At 38.3% G+C, this 14,359-nt stretch overlaps 1 long non-coding RNA gene across 1 annotated transcript; it reads right to left on the bottom strand.

The window, feature by feature from the left end:
• Window positions 1–5,216: 5,216 nt before the first annotated feature.
• Window positions 5,217–11,208, bottom strand: LOC110442779. Its single transcript, XR_002462049.1, has 5 exons — window positions 11,051–11,208; window positions 10,773–10,869; window positions 9,936–10,071; window positions 9,135–9,427; window positions 5,217–5,616 (listed from the first exon to the last, which is right to left on the bottom strand). It is a non-coding gene; the product is annotated as an uncharacterized LOC110442779 (long non-coding RNA).
• Between the last annotated feature and the right edge of the window lie 3,151 nt (window positions 11,209–14,359).

Here is a 14,359-nt window from a genome sequence, read left to right as displayed (position 1 = left end):
GTGTTGTACTAGCGACTGTAGATTGTGTCTTGTCCTGTATATATTTGATGGAAGTGCTGTACTACCGACTGTACATTGTGTCTTGTCCTGTACATATTTTATTGAAGTGTTGTACTACCGACTGTAGTTTGTGTCTTGTCCTGTAGATATTTGATGGAAGTGTTGTACTACCGACTGTAGATTGTGTATTGTCCTGTAGATATTTTATGGAAGTGTTGTACTTGAAATTGGGTTTCTGATTCATATTTATGACAGTCGTGTTAATTTAGTCTTTGACGCAGTTTTTTTTTATTTCAACATATTCTATTTGTCATTTAAAAAAAATGTAATCATTAAAGTTATCTCAATTAAGAAACGCCTTTTGCATTACGCTTCATCATACAAATTACATGACAACAATAACAAATATATCATCAAAAATGTCGATATGAATGAAGAGGAAAGGAGGGAGGAAGAAAAAGAGAATTTGAGAAAGAGATGATTCGATACCAGCAGTCAATTTGTATAATTATATACTGGTTTTGTATAATTATATACTAGTGACCTTAATATCTTTTAATATGTAAGGTAGGTTTGAACAGGAGATATCGTATATACAGCATACAATGAAAATACATGTACTGCATTTTCACATTCATTTCCACATGCACACATCGGATCAGTTATTCACTCTGTACCAATCATACTTTAAACTACTGCATAAATGACGCAACCTTGTATGAAAAACATTCAACTTACGATTTCCAACATAGAAAACAAGGCAACAATTGGTTTTGGTTACGCTGAGTTAATAATTTACAACTATTAATGGATGTTAGCTGTTCTCTGACAGTGTTTTGTAAATCGTTTCATCGTCTTACAGAAGAAGGGATACAGGATTGGAATCAATGAACTATACAATCGGAAATAAGGAAGAGTATGGTTTTCACTATTTCATTATTTTGTGTTCGCCTACTTTAGGAGGTAGACGGTTACTTAAATAATAATGTGATTGTTTATGGTGGGGTTTATACATTAGGGAAAGTGTTTTTTTATGATTTCCTTTTCCAGATTGCGGTTCAAGATGGGATTTTTTTTATATAAGGATTGTTTACTAGAAAAAGAGGACAGGCCAATAATTCTTGCTGCTTCAAGGTGAACTCGTTCAAGTTTAGTTAGATCTGCCAGAGAACAACCATCCCAAACTTCGCAGGCATATTCCAACACAGGCAACACAAATACTTTACATATTCTTAACAAAGTTTTCCTACTTAACAAACATTCAAACTTTCGTAGCACTGATACCTTTTTCATGCATGATTTTTTAATATCGGCAATATGGAAAGACCATTTTACATCTGCACTAAATTTTACGCCTAAATATTTATGAAGTTGTAGAGGTATGTGTAGTATATTTCCTGAATTAGATGTGAACAACATCAGCCTTCTGTGGGTCAAATTTATTAAGCCAATCCTGTGATAATTTATCAAGTTTTTCCAAATCTCCGTTGACATACATTAATGAGGTATCATCAGTAAAGAAACATAAGATACTACTTAAATTATCAACAATATCATTTATATATATATGTAAATATTAAAAATATCACACTTCCTTGTGGAACACCAGCTTTTGTGCGACCTATATAAGAATACACAAATTAAACGAGAACATGCTGTTGTTATCTAAAATGTATGTTTGGACCAATTTATAATCAGTAAGCCATCGATATATACCATAAGCATGCAATTTTTGTTATAAACCTTATGCCACATTCAGCTAAAAGCCTTCGATACATAAGTATTAGACAAGTATGTTTGTCTCTTCTAGTGAACAACATATATTATGGTATATTTCTATTAACTGGTGAACAGTGGAATGACAATTCATAAAACCAGATTGCTTTTCGGAAAACAAGGAATGATAAAGGACAAAAAACGTAGACAAGCAGAGAGACAGTGGCGACGGACCAAATTAACCGTTCACAAAATGATTTATAGAGAGCAATGTCGGCTAGTTGGTTCACTGCTCTTTCAGTCAAAGAAGGCTTATTATTCGGAAAAAATCGAAGGATGTGGCAAGGATAAAAGACATCTTTTTAGACTCACCAAAAAACTAATGGGACAGAAAGGTGAAATTATCCTACCAAGCTGTAATTCTGAAAAAGACCTAGCAAGCAAGTTCAGTGATTACTTTCTGAATAAAATCAGCTCAATCAGGAAAAATATTACCGAAGTGAACACCTCTGCTGGCATTGACATCTCTTTCATGACTGCTGACATTGCATTTGATGGGGAACCATTGACAAAGCTCTCACCAACAACCCAGGACGAATTGCGCAACATTATCATGACCTCGCAATCGAAGTCCTGTGAGCTTGATCCACTGCCTACAGACCTATTAAAGCAATGTCTTGAAGCACTGCTTCCTTTGATTACCGCAATCATGAATAAATCATTGGTTGAGTCAAAGGTTCCATTATGTTTCAAGAAGGCACATGTCAGACCATTGTTAAAAAAGCCTGGAATGGACAAGGAGGAGTTGAAAACCTACCGCCCAGTTTTAAATCTGCCTTTTCTGTCTAAGATCTTGGAGAAGGTTGTGTCCCGGCGTTTAGAGGTTCATCTCCATGCAAACAGTATCCATGACAACATGCAATCGGCCTACCGGACGGGACACTCTACTGAGACGGCCCTCCTACGTGTACATAGTGATATAGCTTCTGCATTGGATAACAAGTGCAGAGCGGTGCTTGTCATGCTGGACTTGTCAGCTGCATTTGACGTCATCGACCATGGCATACTTTATAAACGTCTGGAATACTCTTATGGAGTGACTGATACCGCACTATGCTGGATACAGTCATACCTGAGTGAACGACGACAGTGTGTTGCCATCGGATCTGCCACCTCACATGACAAAGTACTAGATTTCGGGGTTCCTCAAGGGTCGGTGTTAGGACCACGAAAATATTGTATGTACTCCAAACCGATTGGAGAGATTTGTCGTCGCCATAGCCTTCGCTATCATTGCTATGCTGATGACACACAAATTTACATGGTCATAAAACCACAGGACAGTTGGAATACAGTCTCAGAAAGTCTGGAAGCTTGTCTGACAGATATCAGTATCTGGATGAACGCCAACATGCTTAAACTTAATCAGGAAAAGACGGAACTAATCGTCTTTTCCCCAAAGTGTCAGCAAACAATGGCTCTCCAGCTCAAGGTTGGTGCCAGAACTATTGAGACTGTTCCAGCTGTTAAAAACCTAGGGGTATACTTTGACAGTTCTCTGAACATGGAGAAACAAGTGAACGCGATTGCCAAATCCTGTTACAACCAGATCAGGAACATCGGCTGTATTCGGCAGTTTCTAACTGCAGATGCATGCAAGATTTTGGTGCATTCACTTGTTACCTCTCGGTTGGATTATGGTAACGCCCTGCTCTGTGGTATATCTGACAAACTAACTAGTCGTCTGCAGAGGGTTCAGAACACTGCAGCACGGCTAGTTACTCGTACTCGAAAGAGAGAGCACATCACACCTGCGCTTTATTCGTTGCACTGGTTACCTGTACGATACAGGTCGCAGTACAAAATTCTGGTATACACATACAAGGCACTGAATGGAACAGCTCCTCAGTACCTACAGGAACTTGTTACCCTGTATCAGCCGTCAAGATCACTGCGGTCGGAGTCAGAATCTTTGTTGTGTGTCCCAAAATCTCGTACTGTGACCTACGGAAACAGATGCTTTGGGAGGGTTTCGGCTACGTTGTGGAATAGCTTACCATCTGCTATTAGGAAGTCGAATACCCTGGCCAAGTTCAAGAGGGACATAAAAACTCACCTCTTCACGTCTGCATTTTAGAATCTTTGCAAAGACGTCATGTAAATACCACCCTTTTATTTGTTCAATTATGTGCACATTGCTTGTTAAATGTATGAAAGTGATTGCAAGCCTTTGTTGTTTGTTTTCACAATTATAACCATTACTATTATCCATATGTTGTAAAGCGCCTTAGAGTAATTTTACAAGTTATATAGGGCGCTATATAAATGCTGTATATTATTATTATTATTATTAAAAATCATAGATATATTTTTAATACATCTATTTTAAATTATTTAACCTACAGAAGACAACAAAATAATTGGTCGATAATTTGACAGCATGTGTCTATCATCACTTTTAAACAAAAGTAAAACAATACCATTTTTCCATATTTCAGGGAATTAGAATTTAGTGACATGTTGAAAAGAATAGCCAATAGTTTACATTTAGAACTTGCTGTAAAATGTAACGCATGATCACTTCACAGTCAATAGAATTGAAAAGCTCTCTCTCTCTCTCTCTCTCTCTCTCTCTCTCTCTCTCTCTCTCATTGTAAGTTTGAAAGATAAGTAAACACAAATTAATTATTGATGCAAATAACTCTTACAAAATAATACATCACATTCAAATATGACAAATATTTAGCAGGGTACCACACTACCTATATTTTTTATCACATGGAAATATTTCATATTTGTTTTACATTAAACTATTTAATGCTAAACGACATTTAATCTGCGTAAAGAGAATTGCATTCCATATATATCCTTTCGTTTCTGTTCTCTACGTTTATCGGGTTTTTTCTTTCTTTTATCTTGGAAGTACTTTTATTCTGAAATAGTGTGGCAAGATAAACATGAAGAATCTCTTTGATGAGATGTAAGTGCTAATGACGTGTTGTTGAGATTTTTTTTTTTTTTTTTTTATAATATACATGTATGCATATGTACCGACTTCATGTTAAAGTAAGATATGACAGTGTATCAGTAAAGTACGGATATATAGACAGATAAATATTTTTTTATGAAAAATATACCATGATAAATATCCACGGGCCGTATTCACGGAAATGTGTTCATGCCTAAAGCCAGATTCTATGCTTAAGCCATTTATCTTGTTCCAGTGATAGATGAACAAAATAATATTTTGTCAATATTTTTTGGAAGAATTATGAAGTCTTCAAGCCGAACATCATTTCAATGTTAACATTTGATTTTTTGAGCTTGTCACATTATTTAATCAAGTAACAGTTAGTTTGAGCACAGAATCCAAGATTAAGCATGAGAACGGTGTCTCACTTCAATGTATGACATTTCATACGTTTTTACGAATCTATGACATGTTTACAACAACGGTTACAAAAATATAGCATGAACACAAAAATCAATTTTAGGATATTTTAATGTTTACATGATTGTTACTACACAGCATACGCAAAAGCAAAACTGACCAGTACAAAATGAACAGAACTTTGCATGTTGGTAATTCAATTGAAACATGTTTGCAACTGACCAATCGAATAAAAAACGAATATTTATATATTTGACCACTGCTGGACAACAACACTGTTCAAATGTTCTTCACTAACAATCTACATCCACAAACCAACACCTGGACATTTTAATTGAAATAAGAAACAATATAATTAGACTGTATCACTGGTCAAAAAACATTCCTGTTGGAACTAATCATGACAAAAACCCTAAGACAGCCAAATCGAGGCTGTGACGTCAATCCTCAAACTTCTATTCCATCACCGACTGCCTTCCACATTCTTCCCTTTGAACGACGCAACGACTCTGCAATGAAATAAATAGATAAAATAAATTACAAAATTTCATATTAACTTAATGCACAATCTGTCCGTTCTCCAATGCAAAACAAAAATTGTGATGTATTGTAGTATGAACATAAAGGGAAATTAATTTAAAATATTTGTATTGAATTGATTAATAAAAATCAAAAAAATATATCCTTATGTTTTTATTTTGAGGAGGAGCGTCCTAGCGAGGAAAGGTAACCTACCTATAGTGAGGAATGAGTACCTAGTGACGAAAAGGTAACCTATCTATAGTGAGGAATGAGTACCTAGTGAGGAAAAGGTAACCTACCTATTGTGAGGAATGAGTACCTAGTGAGGAAAAGGTAACGTGAGGAATGAGTACCTAGTGAGGAAAAGGTAACCTACCAATAGTGAGGAATGAGTACCTAGTGAGGAAAAGCTATCTATAGTGAGGAATGAGTACCTAGTGAGGAAAAGCTATCTATAGTGAGGAATGAGTACCTAGTGACGAAAAGGTAACCTATCTATAGTGATGAATGAGTACCTAGTGAGGAAAAGGTAACCTCCCTATAGTGAGGAATAAGTACCTAGTGAGGAAAAGGTAACGTACCTATTGTGAGGAATGAGTACCTAGTGAGGAAAAGGTAACCTCCCTATTGTGAGGAATGAATACCTAGTGAGGAAAAGGTAACCTCCCTATTGTGAGGAATGAATACCTAGTGAGGAAAAGGTAACCTACCAATAGTGAGGAATGAGTACCTAGTGAGGAAAAGGTAGCCTACCTATAGTGAGAAATAAGTACCTATGGAGGAAAAGGTAACCTACCTATAGTGAGAAATAAGTACTACAAAATTTCATATTAACTTAATGCACAATCTGTCCGTTCTCCAATGCAAAACAAAAATTGTGATGTATTGTAGTATGAACATAAAGGGTAATTAATTTAAAATATTTGTATTGAATTGATTAATAAAAATCAAAAAAATATATCCTTATGTTTTTATTTTGAGGAGGAGCGTCCTAGCGAGGAAAGGTAACCTACCTATAGTGAGTAATGAGTACCTAGTGACGAAAAGGTAACCTATCTATAGTGATGAATGAGTACCTAGTGAGGAAAAGGTAACCTCCCTATTGTGAGGAATGAATACCTAGTGAGGAAAAGGTAACCTCCCTATTGTGAGGAATGAATACCTAGTGAGGAAAAGGTAACCTCCCTATTGTGAGGAATGAATACCTAGTGAGGAAAAGGTAACCTCCCTATTGTGAGGAATGAGTACCTAGTGAGGAAAAGGTAACGTGAGGAATGAGTACCTAGTGAGGAAAAGGTAACGTACCTCTAGTGAGGAATGAGTACCTAGTGAGGAAAAGGTAACGTGAGGAATGAGTACCTAGTGAGGAAAAGGTAACCTCCCTATTGTGAGGAATGAATACCTAGTGAGGAAAAGGTAACCTACCAATAGTGAGGAATGAGTACCTAGCGAGGAAAAGGTAACGTACCTATAGTGAGGAATGAGTACCTAGTGAGGAAAAGGTAACGTGAGGAATGAGTACCTAGTGAGGAAAAGGTAACCTCCCTATTGTGAGGAATGAGTACCTAGTGAGGAAAAGGTAACGTGAGGAATGAGTACCTAGTGAGGAAAAGGTAACGTGAGGAATGAGTACCTAGTGAGGAAAAGGTAACGTGAGGAATGAGTACCTAGTGAGGAAAAGGTAACGTGAGGAATGAGTACCTAGTGAGGAAAAGGTAACGTGAGGAATGAGTACCTAGTGAGGAAAAGGTAACGTACCTATTGTGAGGAATGAGTACCTAGTGAGGAAAAGGGAACGTACCTATAGTGAGGAATGAGTACCTAGTGAGGAAAAGGTAACCTCCCTATTGTGAGGAATGAATACCTAGTGAGGAAAAGGTAACCTACCTATAGTGAGGAATGAGTACCTAGTGAGGAAAAGGTAACCTACCTATAGTGAGGAATGAGTACCTAGTGAGGAAAAGGTAACCTACCTATAGTGAGGAATGAGTACCTAGTGAGGAAAAGGTAACCTACCTATAGTGAGGAATGAGTACCTAGTGAGGAAAAGGTAACCTACCTATAGTGAGGAATGAGTACCTAGTGAGGAAAAGGTAACCTACCTATAGTGAGGAATGAGTACCTAGTGAGGAAAAGGTAACCTACCTATAGTGAGGAATGAGTACCTAGTGAGGAAAAGGTAACCTACCTATAGTGAGGAATGAGTACCTAGTGAGGAAAAGGTAACCTACCTATAGTGAGGAATGAGTACCTAGTGAGGAAAAGGTAACCTACCTATAGTGAGGAATGAGTACCTAGTGAGGAAAAGGTAACCTACCTATAGTGAGGAATGAGTACCTAGTGAGGAAAAGGTAACCTACCTATAGTGAGGAATGAGTACCTAGTGAGGAAAAGGTAACCTACCTATAGTGAGGAATGAGTACCTAGTGAGGAAAAGGTAACGTACCTATAGTGAGGAATGAGTACCAAGTGAGGAAAAGGTAACGTACCTATAGTGAGGAATGAGTACCTATGGAGGAAAAGGTATCCTACCTATAGTGAGGAATGAGTACCTAGTGAGGAAAAGGTAACGTACCTATTGTGAGGAATGAGTACCTAGTGAGGAAAAGGTAACCTATCTATAGTGAGGAATGAGTACCTAGTGAGGAAAAGGTAACGTACCTATTGTGAGGAATGAGTACCTAGTGAGGAAAAGGTAACGTACCTATAGTGAGGAATGAGTACCAAGTGAGGAAAAGGTAACGTACCTATAGTGAGGAATAAGTACCTAGTGAGGAAAAGGTAACGTACCTATAGTGAGGAATAAGTACCTAGTGAGGAAAAGGTAACGTACCTATTGTGAGGAATGAGTGCCTAGTGAGGAAAAGGTAACCTACCTATAGTGAGGAATGAGTACCTAATGAGGAAAAGGTAACGTACCTATTGTGAGGAATGAGTACCTAGTGAGGAAAAGGTAACCTACCTATAGTGAGGAATGAGTACCTAGTGAGGAAAAGGTAACCTATCTATAGTGAGGAATGAGTACCTAGTGAGGAACATAATACCAACCTAGCAAGGACATTTTACCTGAGAGGGATATAGTACCAACCGAGTGAGGGACATAGTACCAACCGAGTGAGGGACATAGTACTTATAGAGAGGAAGAGTATACCTACCTAGCAAAGGACATAGCACCTAGTGAGTGGCAGTGTTCCTAGCGAGGGACAGCACCAATCTAGCAAGGAACATGGTACCTAGAGAGAAAGAGTACTGTACCTAGCAGGGGACATAAGAGCTAGTGATTGACAGTGTTCCTAGCGAGGGACAAATTACATAGGGAGGGATGCAGTACCAACTTAGCAAGAGACGGAGTACCAAGATAAGGATATACTATCAACTTAGCAAGGGACAGAGTACCTAGATAAGGATATAATATCAACTTAGCAAGGGACAGAGTACCTAGATAAGGATATAACACCAACTAAGCAAGGGACATATAGTACCTGTTGAGGGACAGAGTACATACCTAGCGAGGGACAGGGTACCAGTAGTTGATCTGACGCTGGATGCACAATGGGAACAGCACCATATGCTCCTCCTCAAAATGCTGGACGAACTTCTTTTTCCAGTACAGGTCATTCCATGGCAGCTCTTTGGTAAGTATCACGGACAACTCTAGTCCATAGTAAAACAACATCATGGCGTTTGACCTTTTTGCGAAATTCGCCTTGTCTTTCTTACAAGATCCGGTGGGCTTCCACAAGGTTCTCCTTTTAACCTGACACGGGGCAGTACCGCAGTGACGACAGATGGAAGGACCTGCACAAACAAATATTTTTGTTACTACAAATTTCCGAAATCCAAGGTTTACGTTTTCGACACACAAAAAAATACTTTCTATGCATCCTGAGATTTTATCAGAACGGAATCGGGGACTGACAGTTCGCTTTCTGACTGGTTCCAGACACCCAGGTCTAATCAAGTACAAGGCTGCTAGAAAGTGGTACCCGTACTTCAAAGATTATCAAAGAGCTACTTTGAAATTAAAGCCTATTAATTTCACCATTACACTGTACGTTACCAAACAGTTCGCTGAAATATTTAATCAAAACATTGGTCTGTGAACACAGGTAAACATGATACTGAAATGGTGTCCAAGCTAGCAAACGTGTATCATCCGGACGGTGGCGCGTTAAGGTAGTTTTACAACACTAGGTTCTTAGAAAGGTACATTAATTTCGAAAACATCTTAACTAAAACGTGAACAAAACACTTGATCTAGAAACTGCTGCTTTATTCAATAATTTAACTTTCGCTGGTTACTTACGAGCTCTCCATTCTTGGAACATTGACACGGCGGCTGACCATTTCTCTTTGACGACCTTTCCGATCGACGGCGCATAGCCCAACAGCAGAGTTAGGAGCACACACAGCAGATTACAGAACACCTCATTCCCAACTCGCTAAAAAAGTCAAATCATGATTGTTTTCTGGAAATTGGACTATAAAACAATCATTCAATGTTCCAGACCCGCAAATTCCTAAGATACCGACACCGGAAAAGAAAACCGTTTTTGCGCCAACTTGACGCAATTAAAGCATAGCCGGCGGGTGATAAATATTGCGAAATACACACAGCTTAATCATATCAAACATATTTTATTGTAAATTGTATACAATGTGAGTTGGGTACAAGTTTAACAACTTATATTTAGCCATTTCCCTACAACATAGTAATACAATTTTTCAAGATGTCATATAACAAATATATTTACCTTAGCTTTAATTGAAAGAGAGAGAGAGAGAGCTAGATTAGGATTAGTTGGTAAACATGAAGGAGTGCAAGAAAATATACTCAAAATCTGTTAGTATCTAGAATAAATTGCTGCGTAGGTTTGGCTATTAGGATGTTTTCTTGGTAAGACAATTCATTATTACCGTAAAGTAGTGGCTGCAAGTCAAATAGAATGAAATCATTTGATTCGCGGTCGAGTTTAAAAGAATGTTCACATTGACAGTGCTGAAAACCTCTATAATAGGTGTAATAACTTTGTGAGAAGAACCAGATAAGCATCATCTCAAACATAATCTTACTTAATTATTAGTAAAAAAAATGTTGACATCTTCATAACAGTCAATAAAATAACAAATTTGTAATCCTTACCGATATCAGATCGGCAACCGTTGGACAGACTTTCTCAATTTCTCCAGCGTTGAAATAATAAAACAATCTTTTGGCATATCCTGACTTCGGCTCCACGCTACAGATGTAAAATTACAAACTTCAAATGAACTATTTCTAAACATTCAATGTCAACACATTCGTAATCTTGATTACTGTAAGTTATTGACATTTATTTGAGCGGCGTGAGGTCTTTGCGTAATGTCAAGTCAAAGAATAACATCTAAGATCTCATCCTACCTTGTTTGGTCCAAACTTACCACGTAAAGGTCCCGATATACAGCAGGCCCTTTGTGCATGGCGCACATCATTACCACAAATATCAAGAATAACTTGATATCCATTGTGGTAATCGAAGATTCAATCAAAAGAAGTGAATATCAGGGAAGAGACTGATCATCTCCGCCTTCGCCGATTGCTAAGCAGCTTAGCAACAGGTATGTGACGTCACAAGTGGGTATCTCTATTTTACCGATCATGACGTCATGTTATTGTCTTTTATATAAAAAGTGCAAGCGGCTACACGTTGGTGACAGCGTGTATGGTACCAAAATGACTTCTGTTATGAGTCGAACCCTGGACAAGCGGCACTGTGTGATTCTAGTAGGAGTCGAATTCGGGACTAATAGCGACAGGATATGTTTACCTTAGAATTCCACTAAAATTCGCAAGCGACACTTTGATCCGTAAAACCGTTCTCATGCTCTAGCGTGGACTATGTGCTCAAACCAGTTTTCCTGTAACTCACTTAAATCATGTCAAACGATCAAAAAGTCAAATGTAAACATTGGACACAGTATACGGCCTTCATTTTTTTCCAAATCATTAACATTTTTTTTTATTAATTTATCTATAACTGAACCGGAACAAAAAATTAGGCTTGAGCAAAAAAATACGCTTGAGCATGAGAACGGTTCCATAACTACGGGCCCACGGTATGCGTTTCCGTCAGACTGAAGACACAACGAAAATAGAGTACATGAAATTCTGCGATGTAGCCGGGATCAAATATGTTATTCCTGAAATATTGTTCTATTTGGACAAGCGAATCAGGTCTTGCGCAGTGTGTCGAAGTGTCGAACCCATGTGCAGATTGAAATTAAAACAGCAGCACATTTGAGTTTCACAAAATATATATATGCAGTTATTCCCCTTTGACCTGGTCGGCGGTGACGAAATGCAATCCAGCAAATTTCTTTTCGTACCAAGCTGCATTGTACGTGCCAAAAAACGGGAATTTCTTGACGAGATCCCATCAGTTGTGGTGTTCAAGTGGCAATTTACACCATATTTCGATTTGAACCGGTTGAAAGTGGATTTCATTGTGCTTAGCACGTATACAAAATCGCCCGTCCTTCTTTCGGCAGAACTGATAAACCATTTTAGGGTTCCCATTGCGTTTTTGATTCCATTCCAACCGCTACTAGACTCATGTAATGTACAGAGCAAACGGAATGCATATGAAACATTTAATCTTTACATATAATCTCTCTCTCTCTCTCTCTCTCTCTCTCTCTCTCTCTCTCTATCTCTCTCTCTCTCTCTCTCTGTCTCTCTCTCTCTCTCTCTCTCTATCTCTCTCTCTCTCTCTCTCTCTCTCCCTCTCTCTCTCTCTCTCTCTCCCTCTCTCTCTCTCTCTCTCTCTCTCCCTCTCTCTCTCTCTCTCTCCCTCTCTCTCTCCCCCGCAGACGGTCCATTATGAGGAATTAGTTATACACCCGACTTGTTGGGAAACCACTTTAGCAAGTCCGAATTAACTCGAAATTGCTCGGATTCCATTGCAAAATCAATCCTGTAAGCAAACACTTCTTCCATAAAACCATACTTCTAGATATCTACTCGTAAATTACAAAATGGGGATATGGGAAACAAGCTATATCACAGTATTTTATGGGGATATATTTCGGAACCCCTCTCCAGAATCTCATTCAATATGTGGAGAGTCCCCATAAATGACTTTCTCAGAATAGACAGTGAATAAATAATAATAATCCCTAGCTCGAAATGTCGCTACACTTCCGCACAGATTAGAGTAAGAAATGGTATACGGGGAATATCCACAATGTTACTACTCTATCTCAAAGATTAGACGGTATTTTTTTTATAGAGAATTCTTACGATATTGCTACACTTTCTCGGAAAAATTACTCATGTGGTTTTTAGGGAACCCCCATAATTGTACTACACTTTCTCCCAGAATGAATAGTGATATGGGTAATGAGGTATCCCAAAATGCTGATACACTTCCGCACATTAGAGTTACATGTATATGGTATTGTCTATAGGGAATCCCCACAAGGTCGCTACACTTTCTCACAGATTGGATAGTGATATAGTCTATAGCGCATCCCCGTAATTGCTGCTACACTACCGCACAGATAAGAGATATTGTTTATAGGGAATCCCCACAAGGTCGCTACACTTTCTCACATATTGGATAGTGATATAGTTTATAGGGAATCCCCACAATGCTGCTACACTACCGCAATGATAAGAGATATTGTTTATAGGGAATCCCCACAAGGTCGCTACACTTTCTCACATATTGGATAGTGATATAGTTTATAGGGAATCCCCGTAATTGCTGCTACACTACCGCAATGATAAGAGAGATATTGTTTATATGGAATCCCCACAAGGTCGCTGAACTTTCTCACAGATTGGACAGTGATATGGTTTATAGGGAATCTACATAATGCTGCTACGCTACCGCACAGATAAGAGATATTGTTTATAAGGAATCCCCACAAGGTCGCTACACTTTCTCACATATTGGATAGTGATAAGATTTATAGGGAATCCCCACAATGCTGCTACACTACCGCAATGATAAGAGATATTGTTTATAGGGAATCCCCACAAGGTCGCTAAACACTCTCACAGATTGGATAGTGATATGGTTTATAGGGAATCTACATAATGCTGCTACACTACCGCACAGATAAGAGAGATGTTGTTTTAAGAAATCCTCACAAGGTCGCTGAACTTTCTCACAGATTGGATATTGATATGGTTATAGGGAATCCCCATAATGCTGCTACACTACCGCACAGATAAAAGAGATGTTGTTTATAGGGAATCCCCACAAGATCGCTAAACATTCTCACAGATTATATAGTGATATGGTTTATAGGGAATCCCCATAATTGCTGCTACACTACTGCACAGATAAGAGATATATTGTTTATGGAGAATCCCCACAAGGTCGCTACACTTTCTCACATATTGGATAGTGATAAGATTTATAGGGAATCCCCACAATGTCTCTAAACTTTCCCACAGATTGGATAGTGATATAGTGTATAGGGAATCCCCATTAGGTCGCTGAACTTTCTCACAGATTGGACAGTGATATGGTTTATAGGGAATCCCAGATAAGAGATATATTGTTTATGGGGAATCCCCACAAGGTCGCTACACTTTCTCACATATTGGATAGTGATAAGATTTATAGGGAATCCCCACAATGTCTCTAAACTTTCCCAAAGATTGGATAGTGATATAGTGTATAGGGAATCCCCATTAGGTCGCTGAACTTTCTCACAGATTGGACAGTGATATGGTTTATA

The sequence above is a fragment of the Mizuhopecten yessoensis genome, unplaced genomic scaffold (genome assembly GCF_002113885.1).
Source record: "Mizuhopecten yessoensis strain PY_sf001 unplaced genomic scaffold, ASM211388v2 scaffold716297, whole genome shotgun sequence".
Lineage (NCBI taxonomy): Eukaryota > Metazoa > Mollusca > Bivalvia > Pectinida > Pectinidae > Mizuhopecten > Mizuhopecten yessoensis.
Note: the sequence above shows the minus strand (reverse complement) of the source record. Positions and strands in the feature narration are given on the sequence as shown.